This window comes from Daucus carota, chromosome 2 (assembly GCF_001625215.2).
Source record: "Daucus carota subsp. sativus chromosome 2, DH1 v3.0, whole genome shotgun sequence".
Taxonomy (NCBI): domain Eukaryota; kingdom Viridiplantae; phylum Streptophyta; class Magnoliopsida; order Apiales; family Apiaceae; genus Daucus; species Daucus carota.
In genome coordinates this window covers 32097455-32112903 of record NC_030382.2, presented here as the reverse complement: position 1 = coordinate 32112903, position 15449 = coordinate 32097455, and the positions used below count along the sequence as shown (strand labels likewise).

Here is a 15449-nt window from a genome sequence, read left to right as displayed (position 1 = left end):
ACCAAACCGAAATTTAAAATTTGGTTAACCAAACCGAAATTATTTTAGTTTTCAGTTCGGTTAGTAAAAACCGAACCGAATGCACACCCCTACCTAGGAGAAGTTATATGTACTCAAGACCTATATGAACTTGAGATCCAAAAAGATGAGGAAATGGAGAAAGGATCAAAGAAGGGAAAGACTGTGGCCTTGGTTGCATAAAAGAATGAAGAACATGGGACCACACTTTAGAATTTGAATACTAAGGATACACCAAGTATGAAGGCTTGTAAAGGGAGGACAGAAATGGAAAGCTGATAGAAGAGGATGATGAATCTTCTACACACAAGCTGAGCTTGATGATATTGATGAACATCTGGCTTTTTGTCTTATAAAGTTCTCCAAAGCTCAAGTTCACGAGAAACTCTATAACCTCTAAACCATTTAGAAGGAGTAGTCATCCAAAATCATCAAACTTGGTTGACAGATCAAAATTTAAATGTTACAATTGTGGTCTACTTGGTCAATTCTCTAATGAGTGCATAGAACCCATAGCTGAAAGGAAAAGCTCCTCAACTGAAAATATTGATTACAGAAAGAAATACTTTAAGCTCCTAAAGCAAAAGAGAAGAGAATTCATCACTATGGAGAAAGTCTGGGCGGCTGATGGAGATGATTCAGATGATGATCTTCTTGTGAATATTGCCTTGATAGCTAAAGAGACGAATCAGAAGCCAAACCTATAAGCAGTTGACAGTTAAAAACCACTAACACTTCTGAACTTTCTAATATTGAATGCTAGAAAAATATTGATGACATGTCAAATGAAATATAAAATCTATAGTTTCTCTAAATCATTAACCAAAGGGATTTATCTAAATGAGCTCCTATATAGGGAATGTGACATAAAATGCTCCTCCAACAGTGTTACACGGATTCCCTAAATCCCCAAGACATCCTCAATATCACTAGTTAGTTCTAATTTTTTTGCGGAATCCCTAAGACATCGTTCGGTCATATTTTTTGGTAACCAGTAATCATTCCCTATTTCATTTTTTGGAATAAAATTCAATTTTACGGGGTCCATGTCGGAGACTGTTCGCACAAAATCACGCAAGCGTACGTGGTCACAAGTAATATAGAATATACTTCAAGTTCGTTCCCACAGAGACTGGTGTATTCAGAAATATGCACTTATGCACCAATGTATGATTATTATTCAATGCTTAGACAAATATCAAATTGGGTTTGGTTTTCTACTTAACTAATCCTATTTGAATTATGAAACTAAGAATTATCAACTAAGAGAATAACGATTTACTAATGAGAATAAAACATGGGATTCTAGCTTCATTAACAACTTCATTCAGAATTCTACCTTATTCGATTGTAATGGTTGATAACTAATCAGATAACACGAGACTGATACACGCTAACTGTCGTTATACGTGCACCATACTGCTACACATCCACAATTAAGATAGAAGGTAAACAGACACCAATTATGCTTAGACTCTATATGTCTATAGAATTTGAAAACATAACGGTTGAAGAGCAAGTTATCTATCAAGATTACATAGGGCGATGCAAGATGGGTAAAATCACATCACAAGTCATGTTATCGAACACGAAACCTATGCTCGCATGGCAAGTTCTAAATCAATATATTCACTGTCGCTTCAATAAAGATTAACAAGCAATCTTAGATGTTAGCTACGCATCCAAGACGAATAAGCACAACCAATACGAGGAAATCAAACCATCACATATGAACAAGGCAATTTAACTACTGAAATTCATCGATAAATCCGCTAAAATCCCATGACAATGATTAGTTCATAATCGAACTTCTCATCATCATGGGTTCGAATGTAAACATGGTACTGAATAGGAAAAACAAAATCAAAGTACTAGAACAAGAGTTAAGAAACAAATCCGAAACGAGCATCCAAAGTTACGCCTACTTCGAAGAATTACAAAAGTAAAAGCTATGAAATTCGATCTTGATCTTCTCCGTAGCCGTCACGTGCTCCTTGGAATGATTCTAGGTTCTTGCTTTTGTCCCCCCAAGCCTTTCTTAAACTTCCCCAGCGATCGGGCCTTGGAACGGATCAGAAACGGGCAAACGGGCTTAAATTCGCTGCCAGTTTGGTGCGGGTGCGCCAGATTTGGGGCAGGTGCGCCAGCGGGGCAGGTGCGCCAGATTTGGGGCGGGTGCCCCAATTCAGCAGCCCACTTCTTTGTCCCTAACTTTTGACTCGTGCATCCGATTGCTTCGCCGTTTTTTTTCAATGAAAGCTATGAATCTCCTCTTCGTTCTCCTCCCAAGAAACCTACACAACATCACACTAAAACATATCAAAAACATCAAAAACTTGAGGCCAGATCATCCATTTAAGTCAAAACGAAGGCTTCCAAGTGGATATAAAATCCACTTATCACACCCCCAAACTTAAACCGATGCTTGTCCTCAAGCATAGACACACACACACAAATACTGATAATGCAATGCATGAATGCAACTAAATGCCTACATCTAAGCGAATCATGAAGTGTAATCCTTGTTAACATAGCATCCTCAAAATATGCAACATTCTCGGCATTCATCTCTTTCACATATTAGCCATGTCCTCTTCCACTACAAGTGTGAAGTGCATCGTGTGTGCTAGCATGCTCTCTAGTGAAACAAAACAATGACTATCAAACTTCAACAAAGTCCTCACTATGAGCCGTTAATCAGAATAAGGTTTAAACACTTCTTTACTAAAGAGTCAACTACCATTTAGGGTCACTAAAGAATTCCTATGCCTCTCCTATTTTTTTTTCTTTTTCTTGCTAAGTCTAAGGTTGGGACGCTTCTCAGTGTAAGTGAGTCACGACCGCCATTCGACTTCGCTTTTCTCCTCTTTTTTTTTCTCTCTTTTTTTTTTAATCAAGTAATTCTCCAGTAATCAAAGGTTGTGAAAGGTCACCAAGAATTGGCTTATTCTAATACATTTGCACTTAATACCAACACAAGTACATGGATCTTCCCTTTCACTTGACATTGCATTTTACCCATTGATCACAAAGGAGTACCTCATATTATTTTTTTTTTCTTTTTTTTTCTTTTTTTGAAAGGCATATTCATCCCTTAACTCCCCCAAACTTAAGATTTACAAACTCTAAGTGCAAAAAGGGAATACCCCAAACTCTACGCCTGACTCAACGCAAGGACTCAAGAAATAAGTTAGTCTAAGTCTTATCTCTAGAGCATAAGTGTAATTACAATTTTCACACAAGCAATTTCCAAATAACAAGGCATGACATATGAGCAAGACTACTAGCCAAGAAATTATGCACATAAACTCATCATAGGAAATCAACTTGAAAAACAACTTCAAGATTCATGCGAATGCAACTATATGAACTACTAACACATACTAAACACAAGCATATATAAAAAAAACGAAAATGAAAAAATGCACTAATATGCAAACAATATGAGTTAATATGCTAAACTACATGCAACATGCAACCTATATGCACACACTATATACTAGTCCTTAGATTACCACCCCCAAACTTAAAATCTTCAATGTCCTCATTGAAGGTGATAAAAAGGATCGAATGTACCGATAAGGAGTCAAAACGATCACTCTCCTCACCCTCATCGGGTGAAGAGTCAGCTGGAGGATAAATCATGTCAACACCGAACACAGGCCACTCCACGCCTACGCCCGTAGCACGAAAAGCAGTCCCCAACGCCTGTGTCAAATCCCTCGCAAAACGGCTATGCATATCATGCATAGTATCCATACGCCTCGCGAGCCGCCTAAACTGTGAATCACTTAAGAGATCTGGAGGTAGTTTGAGTTCGAGTTCGGGAGCTTCTTCAATAAATGGAGTACGATGCTCTTGAGAATTTTCAAGCTCTGCTACTCCTTCATCTTCGAAATCAGAATCCCCTGTTAAGACTCTCTCAAAGGTACTTGGCCTTAGATTTTGCCCCGTCTCAGAATTTTCAACAGCTTCTAGTGGCTCCACCTTAAAGCATTCTTCTTCGTCGGTTGGAAATTTCATTGCGTTGAACACCTTAAAAGTGACACTCTGATCTTGAACTCTCATTGTAAGCTCTCCTTTTTGCACATCGATCAAAGTTTGGCCTGTAGCTAAGAACGGCCTCCCCAAGATAATGGGAATCTGCTTATCCTCCTCGAAGTCTAGAATGACAAAATCAGCAGGAAATATGAGCTTATCCACCTTAACCAAGACATCCTCCACTATACCTCGTGGGTAAGTGATGGACCGATCAGCCAGTTGTAATGACATGTTCGTAGGTTTCGGCTCCGGCAGCCCAAGTTTCTTGAGGACAGACAACGGCATCAGATTGATACTAGCTCCCAGGTCACACAAACACTTGTCGAAAGATAACTTGCCAATAGTACACGGGATTGTGAAACTTCCCGGATCTTTCAGCTTCGGTGGCAATTTCTGCTGCAACACAGCACTACACTCCTCGGTCAAAGCCACAGTCTCCAATTCCTCAAGTTTGAGTTTCCGAGATAGAATACCTTTCATGAACTTAGCATAACTCGGCATTTGTTCTAGAGCCTCCGCGAAAGGTATGTTGATTTGTAGTTTCTTGAAAACTTCTAGAAATTTAGCGAATTGCTTATCGAGCTTATGCTTCTGAAGTCTCTTCAGAAAAGGTGGAGGTGGATATACTTGCTTGACCCCAATATCAGCCTTCGGGCTAGATTTCTCGGCTGAATCCTTGCTTGCTTCCTCGTTGACCTTATTCTTGTCAGCCTCAACAACAGTTTTTTCACTATCAGACTCAGATGAGAGCACGGGTGTTTCAAGCTGTTGATCACTCTCTTCCTTGTTTCGCTATGTTGCTGATTCTTTATCCTTCGTAACCTTTCCGGACCTCAAGGTGACAGCCTGTACCTGTTCCTTCACTTCCTTCTTGCCCGGATTGGCCTCAGTATCACTAGGAAGAGTTCCTTGTGGTCTATTAATCAACGCATTAGCAATTTGCCCAATCTGATTCTCCAAAGTCTTGATTGACACCGATTGGCTTTTCACCATTAGTCTTAATTCTTCCAATTCCGATCTTTCATTGGAAGACTGTCCAGCCACCCCATGATTTTGTTGCTGGAATCCGGGTGGATGGAATTGCTGCCTCGGTGCAAACTGTTGTTGAAAACCAGAAGGGTTAAAAGGTCTAGATCCTTGCTGCTGAAACTGTTGCTGTTGTTGTGGCATGTAGTTCTGATTATTGCTCCAGCTGAAATTCGGATGATTCCGATTATTGGGATGATAAGTGGCCGGAGCAGGCTGTTGCGACCTCTGAAAGTTGGTCACAAACTAAGCGGATTCGCTTGATATAGCACACTGATCCGAAGAATGTGCCCCAGCACAGAGCTCGCAGACTGAAGGTGGCTGCTGATTTCCTAGATTTGCCAAAGAATCCACCTTCATAGTAAGAGCCTTAAGCTGAGCAGCTATGGCTGAAGTAGCATCAACATCCAAAATCCCTGCTACCTTGCCTTGATGAAGACGCTGAGTAGGATTCTGATATTCATTCGCGGCCATCATCTCGATCAACTCATAAGCCTCATCATAGCTCTTAGCCCATAGAGCTCCACCTGATGTAGCATCGAGCATTGGCCTTGATTGAGGACCCAACCCATTGTAAAAACAATTTATCACCATCCAATTAGGCATCCCATGATGTGGGCACTTTCGAAGCATCTCCTTGTAGCATTCCCAAGCTTCACATAAAGTTTCACCAGACAACTGAGAGAACTGAGTGATAGCATTCCTGATTGCAGCGGTTTTAGCCATAGGGAAGAACTTAGTAAGAAATTTCTGAGCCAGATCCTCCCATGTTGTAATAGATCCTGCAGGAAGAGAATGCAACCATCCTTTAGCTTTATCCCTCAGAGAAAATGGGAACAACCTCAATCTGATGGCATCGTCCGTAACACCATTGAACTTGAAAGTGTCGCAGATCTCAATGAAGTCCCGAATATGAGTATTAGGATCCTCAATCGGAGAACCCCCAAACTGTACTGAGTTCTGCACCATCTGAATAGTGCTCGGTTTGATCTCGAAGGTGTTGGCCTGAATTGCTGGCCTGACAATGCTCGATTGAATGTCATTGATTTTAGGCTCAGAGAAAGCCTTCAGAGCCTTAGGAATATTCACAGCTGGTGGTTGATCAACCATCGTATCAATCTCTATCGTTTCTTCCTTAATTAATGCTTCCTTACGAGCCTGAGAACGTGTTCGCATACACGTCCCTCAAGTACCTGAAACACGCACAACGAACTAAAGTGAGAAAAGAATCCAAGTCACTGAACTTTAACGACCACTAATGACAAGCACATAAACTAAAATATAACACCGAGTCCCCGGCAGCGGCGCCAAAAACTTGTTCGCACAAAATCACGCAAGCGTACGTGGTCACAAGTAATATAGAATATACTTCAAGTTCGTTCCCACAGAGACTGGTGTATTCAGAAATATGCACTTATGCACCAATGTATGATTATTATTCAATGCTTAGACAAATATCAAATTGGGTTTGGTTTTCTACTTAACTAATCCTATTTGAATTATGAAACTAAGAATTATCAACTAAGAGAATAACGATTTACTAATGAGAATAAAACATGGGATTCTAGCTTCATTAACAACTTCATTCAGAGTTCTACCTTATTCGATTGTAATGGTTGATAACTAATCAGATAACACGAGACTGATACACGCTAACTGTCGTTATACGTGCACCATACTGCTACACATCCACAATTAAGATAGAAGGTAAACAGACACCAATTATGCTTAGACTCTATATGTCTATAGAATTTGAAAACATAACGGTTGAAGAGCAAGTTATCTATCAAGATTACATAGGGCGATGCAAGATGGGTAAAATCACATCACAAGTCATGTTATCGAACACGAAACCTATGCTCGCATGGCAAGTTCTAAATCAATATATTCACTGTCGCTTCAATAAAGATTAACAAGCAATCTTAGATGTTAGCTACGCATCCAAGACGAATAAGCACAACCAATACGAGGAAATCAAACCATCACATATGAACAAGGCAATTTAACTACTGAAATTCATCGATAAATCCGCTAAAATCCCATGACAATGATTAGTTCATAATCGAACTTCTCATCATCATGGGTTCGAATGTAAACATGGTACTGAATAGGAAAAACAAAATCAAAGTACTAGAACAAGAGTTAAGAAACAAATCCGAAACGAGCATCCAAAGTTACGCCTACTTCGAAGAATTACAAAAGTAAAAGCTATGAAATTCGATCTTGATCTTCTCCGTAGCCGTCACGTGCTCCTTGGAATGATTCTAGGTTCTTGCTTTTGTCCCCCCAAGCCTTTCTTAAACTTCCCCAGCGATCGGGCCTTGGAACGGATCAGAAACGGGCAAACGGGCTTAAATTCGCTGCCAGTTTGGTGCGGGTGCGCCAGATTTGGGGCAGGTGCGCCAGCGGGGCAGGTGCGCCAGATTTGGGGCGGGTGCCCCAATTCAGCAGCCCACTTCTTTGTCCCTAACTTTTGACTCGTGCATCCGATTGCTTCGCCGTTTTTTTTCAATGAAAGCTATGAATCTCCTCTTCGTTCTCCTCCCAAGAAACCTACACAACATCACACTAAAACATATCAAAAACATCAAAAACTTGAGGCCAGATCATCCATTTAAGTCAAAACGAAGGCTTCCAAGTGGATATAAAATCCACTTATCAGAGACAGCGGGGCAGTCGTTACACCTTTCGTGCAAAGAGCCTCTAGAACAAGGAGGGGGCGATCAACCATCCACTCCCGAGATTCATATTGATCGATTGATCTCCGCACGCTTCGCTTGCTCCTTCCCCGTGTCTACTAGTGCTCCTGTCCAGAGCGAAGAAAGGGCGAAAAAGCGCCGCCGAAGCTATTTGTTGTTTTTGGCATATTGCTTACCACTAGGTTGGATCGGATGTCAACCAAGATGCTCGCCACATTTTGGCTAGATTCAAATTTGGCCTGAGATACGATATAAGGAAAGAGTTGCTTCGCAACCCCTTTCTAGTGTGGAACATGGTTTTCAAGTGGCCTTAGATACGGAGGAGTACTTACGTGTGCGAACAACCGTCTTATATTTATAAATAGAATTATTAAAATAAAAAATTTGTATAAATTGTATAATTGGAATTTTCCCATTCTAGTTTTGTTTCTTGAAAATAGAATTTCTTATTTTGAAGTAAAATGTATCGAAAAAATAAAAATAGTGGCCGGGAAGGTTATAGTAGCCAGATTCATTGGAATCGTTAGTTTATACATTGGAGAAAAACTTTGTTATTAATAGACTAGGAAAGGAAAACAGAATAACTGAAAGAAAGGAAATCTATTAGTTATTTGTCAAAATTTCATTCATTAAATGACCATAATTACGGGGGGTAGCTCCGAGTTTTTGAATGGTCTTTAATCTCATTTATATCTCTTTCTATACTATTGACCCCCACTATTTTATAGATCTTAGGTAATTTATCCCCGGTATAGATTACCCCTTTTATAGTTGAAATACATAATTATGATAAGAATCATGATAAATAGTGAAACTCCTCTTTATTGGTTTAAATATATTATTATAATAAAATGAGAAATAAATATAGAAATTGTTGTTGGAAGTTGACATACAAATTAGTAATGCTGAATCACTAAGATTTTTATTTCATAATATATAAAAGAAAATGCATTAGAACACTTTTAAAGTACTTGCTCTAAATAATATTTACATCATCTTCGTGTCTGGGTTCCGTTTTTCCATCCACAGACCTTCATATTTTTATCATACTTTAGAAAGTTTGGAACTTGATGCCCATATACTAATCCTAAAAAACAACCTTCATCTTTGAATATATTTTCAGTCATGACTCCAACTTCTTCTTGTTAAAATAAAAATACGATTTCTCTTTTTTCGGTAATCAACGTTTTTTCTAAGCCATAAAGAAGGATCTTTCACGTTTAAATTGCAATCACACCCCTAGTAATTAATTGCCAAATACTTAAAATGATTCCTTCCTAAAAAAGAACATGTTTTCTCTTCTTATTCAAAATCTATCGTCATTTTAACTTTATGTTCACACTTATTTGATCACCAAAATATGTTGGTTATCATAATAGATGGTGTTAAACTCTAGCTAGCTTCTTTTCACATGTGTGATGTTATTAATTATATTAAATCCACTATCTACGTGTTAGCATGTGGTGTGAGCATAGAAGATATATATATGATTTCCTATAAAAGAATTTGAGATGATTTTTACCAACTATTCTCTTCGTCCCATCTAAATATTTATATTTGGATGGGACTTGAAAATTAAGAACATAAGTAAAATAATGGATGAAAGTAAGCATAATGAGTATAGTGATGGGACAATATGATATTTAATGCATAAACTACATATGGTGGATGCAAAATGAGTATAGTGAAGAGACCATTTAATATTTAATGCATAAACTAAATATGATGGATGTAAGTGCCTGCAGTTGATTTTTATATGGAGATTACTAACCCAAAAATTGTTCCCAAATACTTTTCCCAAATGCTAGTTTGCAGTGATTAATTAGTTCTACTTACGGTTAAAAATAATGGACCCCTATATGCACATAAACCACCTAATTACCTATATGCACATAAACCACCTAATTAGAATTAGTTCCACGTCATTTAATAAAATAATACGGGACAAGATTTGAGATAAATAATATTATTTTGATATATTATAAAGATTACTCTCTTTTGATAAGTTTTGTAATAAAAAAATCGAAATTGATATTTTTTAGGAAATAGTTGGGACGAGAACTATTTATTTATCCGGTATTTCTTAGACATATGCCTGATGTGCAGGGTTGTGTAGCATGGAGAAGAATAACCCCCAAAATACTGTTTCCAGACGTAGAGTGGTGCCCATAAAGATCAACTCCATTTCCATCGATTTTAGCGGTTACCAAATGCAGCAAGTTGGTGGAAACAATCATAATAGTCTACCAAGCAGGTTACCAATTAAACTTAAGTACTTTGCGTCTTCTTTCAAACTTCAGTGCAATGTGAATTGGCTCATGATCTTTTAATTAAGTTAATGTAGCAATTAGAATGCACATATATGACCAGAAAAAATTAAAATCAAAACATGTGTGCAGGAATGACTCTAGGAAATTGGCAAAATCTGGAGAGGACGGCGCTGAAATAAAGGCAAATGAAAATTCTGTGGAGCATAGTTCTGGTAAAATCTGCTCTGTTTTGTTATGTGTTTTGCCTCGGTTTTGTGCTTATATGTGGCTGACTATTGTTGTAAAATCCCTTGTGTTGATAGTCAGTAGGCTTATGTACAATATAGATTAGGATTTGTGGTTTGGTTGTTGATTTATGGAGTTTTGAAGGGAGCTAAGGTGGAAGGAGACACACACACACACTATGGCAGAATTTTTGTACTAGATAAACTAAGGGAGTTAGGTATGTTTTGATTAGGCCTTCATAGGCCTGAGTTCCCTGGAGTTGGGACTTGGTTTGTACAAGTCTCCAGTAGCTTTAGAAGTAATAAAAACATCCATTTAGATAGGTGCAGACACTCATTTCAGAGAGCAACACAGAACAGGGCACTTTGTAGTGTAATGCATCTTTGAGTGATCAAAACTATGTCGTTGGTGAGGCTTTCATGGGGCCTTACTTTAGATAAGTCTAATGAAGTCTTAGGAAGCTTAACAAGTCATTAGAATGGCTAATTGAATTAGTTAATGAGGTTTTAAGTGAGTGAAATCAGGGCAGTGTACACAGCAGAGGAGGCTGTTCTGTGCCAAATTGGCATGGAGGCCTAGGGAGGCCTGAGCAAGGCCTTAGTGTCAAAAAAAATGCACAACTTAGATTTAGGTCTTAGGTATCCAGAGAAGTCAATATTTCACCAAGGTACAAGGTGGAAACGGTTGTTTTTTCCAAGGCACTCCATGTGCCAAAGTGCCTAAGCAGAGTAGTCACTCGAATGCATTAGTTTTTAAAGGTCCTTGTAAGCAAGGCCTTTGAGTCACACCACTTCATAAAGTTAGTTTAGGATCATATCAACCTGTAGAAATTAAATTAGAGTGAATGTCTTAAGTGGAGATGCCTCATTTCTACTAAAATACACAAGTGTCACCTAGAGAGTCACATTTTAGAACCAAGTTGGGATGCATTGCATATGAGTATGTCATCAGTGAGGCCTTGACCTCATATTGAGTTCATGAGTTAGTTTTAAGTCATATAAGATAGTTCAAGTTAGTTTAGATCAATGCACTTAGTATAGATGCATCATTTTTGCCAAGGCACACAAGTGCTGCCAAGGTAAGCACTCTAGTAAGTCAAGTAGGATGCATTCCATTGGTGAGTCTTGTGAGGTGGGGGGACAAGTGTGCCTTACTCTTATTTGGTTAAGTTAAAGTCAGTAGGGTGTAATTAGGAGGTGTTGGTCTTAGACCTTATGTGTTACTTGACTAATTGCTTAAGTGACTTAAGGAATTACTAAGTAATATTAACTAAGTAATAGTATGCCATGCCTTACTTGTTATGTGCATTACTTGATGAATATGTTACTTGTTATTAATTAAGCTTTAGTTTATATATTTATATATGTGTATATATTTTACACACACACACACACACGAAAGGGTAGTTAGCATTGTGGTGACAAGGAACTCTCAAACTTACCTTTATACTTGCTTGTTGATTATATACCCTGTGAATGCATTATTACTGCTTATCTAGAACTGTATCACCTTATCATCACCCTATGATCAAACTTTAGAGTTCAATAGTACCCATAATACTTGAATTGACCTTTTCATACAATATCACCTTACACCCACATGAATATCTTCTAATAGTCCCTTGATGCATATTGAGAACTTGAGATCCCACATTAAACTGAATTATCTCTTTTGGAACCCTGATCTTAATAACATTCCCTTATTTTAGAAAGATCCTTTAAATCTTGAAAACACTTTTGCTTAGTAGCTTGTCCTTGATCAAGACCCTTTTTTATTGAAATGGAATTAAATTGATTTGACTTAAAAAGGAATTGGATGGTATTTTTCTAATAAGACTGAGGCGCCAGTCATTTAATTTAATTGCAGCATCAGTAGCGGGCAGCCTGATGTCTGTATATGGCCAATGTGTGCCGAGGATCCTCCCTGGTTGAATCACTTTATGTGCTTCGGAGCTTGATGTGGGCTGATCACCCCTCAATGCTCGTGGCGCTGTGTGATTCCAATTCCAATAAACTCGTTATGTTTTGCACCTTTACTTGAGATTATACCTTGTGATATCCATTGTTATTGTTGCACTTGTTTATATTGCATACTGTGAACTGTTATATATACTGCTTTCACTTGCTGAGCTTTTTGCTCATTAATTGTATTGTTTATTATAACCCTTCAGTGAAACCCGAGGATGGCTCGATTCAAGCAGACCGCCCGTAAGACCACCTCAGGATCGGGTATTGCCTACCGCCGTATGATGGAGCAGGTTGGGAACTTGTAGTTCCCTAACTTTATCTTTTAAGACTTTTGGGGATTTAAAACTTGTAGTAATGACTTAGAATTTTATTTTGGTTTGTAATAACTTTAGATGTTGTTCATACTCATTCCTGGTGATTCCGGGGATTGTGGATTTAGACTTGTAGTTCTTATATTTAAGATTCTGCAGTATAATTATTATCGTATTATGCATGCTTTAGTCGGTTATTATTGTGGGTCCGTCACAATAATAAAGACAAGGAATTTAGGTATGTTATTGATAGCATGAATTAATGCTACTCAAACATTGGAAAAGAAGTGTAAGCATGTGTGGATCAAGGAAAAGAAAATCTTGAGTATGAAAACTCTTGTGGAAGAAACGAATAAATCAACCGATAATGATTATTCTTTGGAAAACAAACTATCAACGGATGAGAATTATCCATTGAGGAACCATAAATCAGTTGATAGAAAAGATAGAGCCTGTGAATAAAATAAAAAAAAGGTAAACAAAAATGCCAAAGTTGGTATTTGTTAGAAATATGTAGCTGATCAACACATAACATACTATTTGTAGTATCTGTGGATCAGATAATCCAACAACGGATGAGGTGTTGTAAAAAACTAGGTATTTTTTACTAGTAGTAGTTGATAGAATTATAAGTTAATCAATCGATAAGGTTTTGATCTATCAATGGATGTGTAGTTAGTTTGTCAAATTATAAATATTCGAAGTCATGTATAAATTACACAAGTGAAATGAATATCAACGACTAAATCAAGCCATCAATGAATTAGGAATAAAGATTCAACAACTGCTATTCAACCCATCAATGGCTAGTGGAAAAGAGCTATCAACTGATAAATCAACACTACTAGAAATATGCTAATATACATAAGTCAAATACTGATTTCCCCGAAAATCGTAACCGATGTTACAGTGGGCGATGTTAAAGGTACCTGTCTTTAACATCAGTTGTTAATAACTGATGTCTATTGTTGAATTTTACATCGATTATGTACACCTTAAATAATGTATATTATACTCTTTAACATCCCTGTAATCTAAATATCAAGTACATAATCAAAGCCTGTGAAGTACATAATCATGTCGTTTAGGTATTCTATGTGAAGATCCAATATCGATCAACTAATACACATCCATGTAATCTAAATATCAAGTACATAATCAAAGCCTGTAAAGTACATAATCATGTCGTTAGGTATTCTATTTGAAGATGAACTTTTGTGTCATTGAGGCCTTCTAAATGCACCACCACCTGCAGCAACTGGTCTAAGTAACTCACTGTTGCTATCTTTCTGAGGGGTTCTACATAAAATTCCAATCACTTGACCCTGGATAATGAATAGGACAACATGGCCTGAAGCAACTAAGTACCAAAATTAAAAGCTAGGACAAAAAATAAAATAGCAGTAACAAGTCTGGTACTTCAGCAGTTAAAAGAAAAAAGGTTATCTTTGGCTTAGTAGCTTGTACATTGATATGTATACTTCAACCCAATAGATCTTTACTTCAACGGCTGATTATTGACTCATCAATCGCTAATTTGAGAGCTATCAGTTGACAACTACAACAAAGAAAAAGGACAATGGTCACATGCATTGATCAGAAAAAGTACAAACCGTTTTGGAAGCTAAGCTATATATAGTCTTAGTCTGATGTTGAAGAACTTGAAGCTTACCATTCTAAACTACGCAACATGGAAATATTCAACAAAGCAATTTAGTCAAGAAAAGAAATATTTCCAATAATGTGCAAACAAGAAATTGAGTTCGGGTGTAGCCTTTTCTAGGATTATTTAGATAATTTATTTTTTGTCCAAGAAAAGTTGTAAACTTAATATATATAACCAAGTGTTGTGTATTATTTTCAAGTGTTCCAAAAAAAACTGAGAAAGAAGAGCAACTTGGAGTAGTCGGGCAAAATCTTGTAAAATTTAGCTCTTTCATCTCTTTGTATGCATCCGTGTTGAAAAACATAGAGAGTTCTTCAATATATAAAAATTCCACAAGTGGGAACCATCTCCACCTGAAAATTTTTAAAGAGTCTTGTTTAATTTCAAATTTCAGTTTAGCTTTAATATCTTTTTGTTCTCTCTTGAATACAATTAAGAAATTGTTAGTCCCGAAGTGATATAGAAAGGGAGTTGAATACGTAATTACAAAATTCTCGATTTAAATTTGTTTGCGGATAAGTTCGTTATGTTCGTTTAAATTGTAATCAATACTCCAGTAAGTTTATGGAATAAATTGTGTTTTATATATAAATCTCGAGGGTGCTATAAATCTAACACGTTGATTAACTGCAAATAATGGTCCACTAATTACAAGTTCTCTCAACAATTGTATCAATCTATCTTGACTATCTTTGCAGTGCACAATCTAAAGATGCAACAACATTTTTTTTTTGTTATAACGGCTCTGTCCTTCTACATCTTATACATCCATGTCTAATTAAGCTCCAAGTTTGAATTGTAGGCTTGCCACTTGTCCTTTCAAAAAACGATCTCTAGAAATAATAGTACTAGTGGTTGTTTTATTTGTCTTCTTGATTTATTTCAGATCAGTTTGAACAAAATTGTAAGTTCTCAATATATTTTCTACTTGTCGACAACATTACTTCACGACAACTAATTTGACTTGTCGATAAGTTCAATTCACAACAATTAATATTGATTTGTCGACATCTCCACTTCACGATAGGATTAATGGACTTCGCTACAAGTGACGTCATGATATCATATTATGAGTTTGCTATAGTAGACTCCATGATAACAATCATAGACTTTGTTGTAGATGATATCACTGTAGACTATAGAGATCCTGCGATATACATCATGAAAGGCTTTCGAATACTTGTCGATATCTTGAGTTTGTGATAAACCAAACTAGAGTTCTCCAC

The 15449-nt window shown here is 37.2% G+C and overlaps 1 non-coding gene across 1 annotated transcript; it reads left to right on the top strand.

Annotated features, from left to right (window-relative positions):
* Nucleotides 1-5689: 5689 nt before the first annotated feature.
* Nucleotides 5690-5796, top strand: LOC135150921 (small nucleolar RNA R71). The gene has a single exon (XR_010289382.1). It is a non-coding gene; the product is annotated as a small nucleolar RNA R71 (small nucleolar RNA).
* Nucleotides 5797-15449: the final 9653 nt, after the last annotated feature.